This window comes from Rhynchophorus ferrugineus, unplaced genomic scaffold (genome assembly GCF_030347505.1).
Source record: "Rhynchophorus ferrugineus isolate W39M unplaced genomic scaffold, kcgeb_rfMv2 rfM3, whole genome shotgun sequence".
In the NCBI taxonomy this organism is placed as follows: Eukaryota; Metazoa; Arthropoda; class Insecta; order Coleoptera; family Curculionidae; genus Rhynchophorus; species Rhynchophorus ferrugineus.
Window position 1 is genome coordinate 36126629 of NW_027472582.1, and position 4922 is coordinate 36131550.

The window sequence follows — 4922 nt, forward strand, 5'->3', positions numbered from 1 at the left end:
GTCGCCGGGCTGGAGAATACGGTGGATGATGATGAAGACATTTTTGAAGGAAGCCGTTTTCCGGCGATTTTGTCCTTCAAACGGTCCAATAACGCTATCTAATCCCAAAATACAGATGCCACAACCTTGCCAGCCGACTGTTGCGTTTTTGCACGCTTTGGAGCGGATTTATCGTGTGCAGTCCACTCGAATGACTGTCGATTGAACTTCGGAGTGAAATGATGGAGCCATGTTTCATCCATTGTCACATGTCGACGCAAAAATTCGGGTTAATTACGTTTGATCATCTTCAAATACTGCTCCGAATCATCAACTCGTCGTTGTTTTTGGTCAAAAGTGAGCTCGCGCGACACCCACTTTGCACAGAGCTTTCTCATATTCGTGAATGATATGATGTACACGTTCAGTTGATATCTTTAGAGTGTCTGCTATTTTATTCAATAGCATACTTAGCATACCAATCCTTGATGGTTGATTTTCCTGAGGCAGTGTCCGGAAACTCGGCATCAAGCCAAGTTTTTGCTTAAACTGTATTTTTTTCCCTTCAAAAAACAATATTTTATCAACACGCGAATTTTCTTTTTATCCATTTTTTTCACAATAACAAAAGTTGCTTCACTCAAAATGCTATAATTGAGTAATGATCCGACAGCTGGCAAATTTATACCCGCATCTTTTGAGGGTTAGGGCTAACTAAAACATATGGATTTAATTCTAGTAGCGCCATCTATGTGTCAGGTCGGGGACTTTTCAATTGACCTGTTAGTTGGTGCTTCGAATGGCATTGAATTACAATGCCATTCACCACAAAGTTATTTAATGACAAGTTATTGTGCTAAGAGTGACACTAGTTTTGTTATTTTCAAAACAATGCATCGAAAGCATTTTTGCGTTTTAATTTTACACTGCTTCTTGATAGGAAAAAATGATATTCAAGCGAAACAATGGCTTGATAAGTGCCACTAAGGCTTCGCTTCATCAGAAACAACAATAAAACGTTGGTTTGCTGACTCAACCGCGGTTGTAGAGACACCGATGGTGCAGAACGCAGTGGACGCCCAAATGAAGTCGTAACATCATAAAACATAAAAAAATCTACAAAATTTTTTTGAATCATCAGAAAGTGAAGTTGCGTCAGTTAGCTAACATCGTAAAGAAATCAAAATAAGGTGTTGGTTTCATATTTCAGCATTTGACTATGCAAATGCTCTGTTCAAAGTAGGTGCCACGTTTGCTCACTGTTGATCAAAAACAAGTATGTGTTAATAATTCTAAGCAGTGTTTGTCCATATTCAGACGTTACAAACCGGAATTTTTGCGTCGATATGTGACAATTAATGAAACATCCATCACTTCACTCCGGAATTGAAACGATCGTCATCTGAGTGGACAGCAACTGGTGACAAGTCTATTTTGAGGCAAAAGATAAATACACAAGTGGTATTGATATGTTAGAACGGCGCTGGAATGATTGTGTCTCTTGATGGAAATTATGTTGAATAAAGCTAACTTTGTATAATAAAACACATTTTGTTTGTTGCGACCGGGACTTTTCAGCTCATCTGTTATGTACATTGGAAAAAAGTTATTTCTCATTCTAAAAAGCTTATTTGAGCTGGGTCCACGCTATATGGAGTCTCTGATGAAGGTAAGTGGAAGGGAGGAGTTTTACATAGATCTATTTAAGATAGATGGGCATGGTGGAGGAGACTTTGCAGTTCACTCAAAACTCTAATTGCGGTCTGAAAAGCATTAAAAGGTGTTATGAGAATTTGTAAGTTCTTTCTAAAAATAGGTGGCACAAAGATGGTTATGAATAAATGGGTGATTCCAGGTAGGACAGTATGCAAGCGATATGACGACATACTTTAGGGAAAGGTAGCCATGACGGAATGAGAGGGGTAAGGTGAAGGCTAGGTAGTCTGATAGAAAGGGCAGAGTGGAAAGCTAGGAGTATAGATAGGTAGGTAGATAGTATCAGTATTAAACAGTATTTTACAATTTGTTCCTGTCCAACATCTATTATATCGATGCGATAAGCAAACTAAATTGTTTCAATATCCAGCTTATACACCCGATTTGACTTCCTCCGAATTCAGGATTTGCCTACACTGCATCTGAAATCTTCATGATATATGATATATTTAATTTTCCAAGGTGGGTAACTGTAGAGTGAGAAGTGTACACAGTAACTTTCCCTAATATTTCATAATATTCCCGTAAATAACTGTAGCATTGTTCTTACCTTCGACAACAGATTACGAGTATGATCTATGTTTTCTTGATTTTTTATATTTATTCTATATTTATCATCCAAACGTTACATTTGTTACATTATTTCTTGAAATTATTTTACTTTCACTGAAAAGCCTTTTTATTGTAGTGTTGCATAGAGTATATATAGAGGTTACAGAAGACATCCGGTCTTACTCAGCCTCGTTATTGGCGTAACTGGGATCATTTTCCTTGTCGGATTTTACACTCTTGCCTAGGACAATCACAAATATTAAACAATCACAAACATAAATTTACGACCATGCCCTAGCATAATTCGAACCCGCAGCTATAGCAACAGTAGGAAGATCGTCCTGTTGCCTTTACCACTGCACCAGCAAGCCAGATAATATGTGTATTTATATAGAATTCTATTTGAATAAATCGTTTTGAGAAATTACATTTGGGTTTTATTTCAAATTTAATTGATCAGTAGAATGTGAGGTCAGAGGTCGGTCACGTGATGCGTATGAAATCCTCAACCAATGAAATGCTTTCCTAATAAAATATATTCTTTACAGGTCTCTTTAATGGTAATTTAAATTAACCAATGAAATGCAGCGATATGACGTTCTAAGTGCTTTCCTACTGAGACCACGCAAAACAATTTTGAAATTGAATATATTGTGTTAACACTCCATATATTACTATTATATATTACTATATATATATTACTATAAACTGTTAAATCTTTGTATGTTTAATGTATGTTGAATTTTTATCTTTAACTTCACTTGAAAAGCAACATACTCTTATTTGTATGTTAAAAGTCTTCACTTAGTAGCAAGGATAACTTATAGTTGACAATAAAGAATACTGTAAAAGCTCTGCAAAAAAAGATAAACTTTAGACTAAAAATTTTAAATTGAAAAGTTGAAATATAAAAATATTTTTCTTATTTAGCCTTATTAAGTACTTTTTTCATGTGAAGAGACGAGAAGTGAAATTTTCAAAAGAAATTATTAAAACACTACATAATTCCTTGTTACAGTATGCGATTTAATCTTATTAAAAACATTTTTCAGATTAAACATTACGGTAGTTCGAATCGCACATCGAATTTTAATATTTGAATATTTCACTCGCTGATTTAATTCATGATACGGTTTCGAAAATCATCATCATTTCGTTAACCATCATCATTATCATTAGTTGTTGAATTTAGTGTTATTTCTGTGTATCAGTCGACCTTTGCCAGGAAAGAGAAGCGGGGATGCTCTCTTTTTAAGAAATTTGTATTAATCACAATATTTTCTATAGCATTCTATGATTTTTACTATTTTTCTGCCAACATGGCAATATCTGCATCGATTTTATGGTAATCATATGTCATTATGCCTAATGAGTATGCTGGATGTGGTAGTATTTTCCATTAAAGCTGCAATAGTATACTCTTCACAACTCTTGCAAAATGTGATTGAGCGTTGTCATGCAAGACTATACTATTGCTGGATCTTTGCAACAATACACTGTTCAATTGACGTCAGTGGACATTCGCAATAAAAGTTTTATTCAGTTTTAGCAGCTTGTAATACACATCACCTTTCTGATCGTATTATATGCATAGCAAGACTAAATATTCCGCTTTGATTTGGGGGGTAAACCAAAAGCGACAATATGACGGAGCATAATAATACAACTTTCTAAGAGTTTTTAATAGGCCTCAGTATCAGAGATTATTTTAAATCAAATAACAAGGGTAATGAATGTCACTGCGCGTCTCCCAACTTAAGATCGACACCGCAACATTTCCATGGCTGGATATCGTCACGTATTTAGGTCTCCACTTCGACCGACGGTTCGGTTGGCATTCCCAAATCCTGAAAGCAATCCAGAAAGGTTCGAGGATAGAAAACCTGCTATCTTCTCTGATCAGCCCTACTAGCAGACTTCCCATCTCCATCAAATGCTTATTTTAGGATATCTTAGTTTGGTTCGTACTTCTCTACGGATCTCATGTCTACTTCAAGTTTGCTACAGCCAACCAGTTGAAATGGCCTCAAGTTTTCTAAAATGGGCTCCTCAGGAAAATTTTAAACTCTTCATGGTTTGTCAGAAATAATCATATTCAATCAAGGAGAATCAAGGACTTCATATCTCAATCCTTCCACAAATAACAACTCAGCTGAAGTTCTTCTGAAAACGCGTTTGTTTGCGAGCTGGTCTATATGCTGGGAACTTAGCACAGCGTCATTACTAAGCTCCCCTTTTCCAAGCTGAAACGAACTCATCGGTCGATGCAGTCATAACTTTTGCCCCCATACGACAGCATCCAGTCATGTGGGAACTCAAGTTCGCGAATCTATAGTTAGTTTCACAATCAGTGGTAGTAGCGACCCACAGGGGTCAACTGTGAGGCGATTTTGGTTTAGTGTATTGGTAAGCCTAGAGGCAGTCACACATAACCTGGACCAACTTGTCAGTCGAGGGCAAGTCTCCGCGGTTAGGTATGCGTCATGCGTTCCACCGCCTGATTTTAGACCAGAACAAAAAAAGGTAATGAACATCGAAAGTGCAATTTTTAGCATTTCATGATTAGCATCTGTATACACTGAAAAGCTGAATATTATTACAGTTTATCCAAACAAGTTTTGAACATACGTCACTTTTTACTGAAGCAGTAAACTAGCTAAACTGGAAAAAAGGTA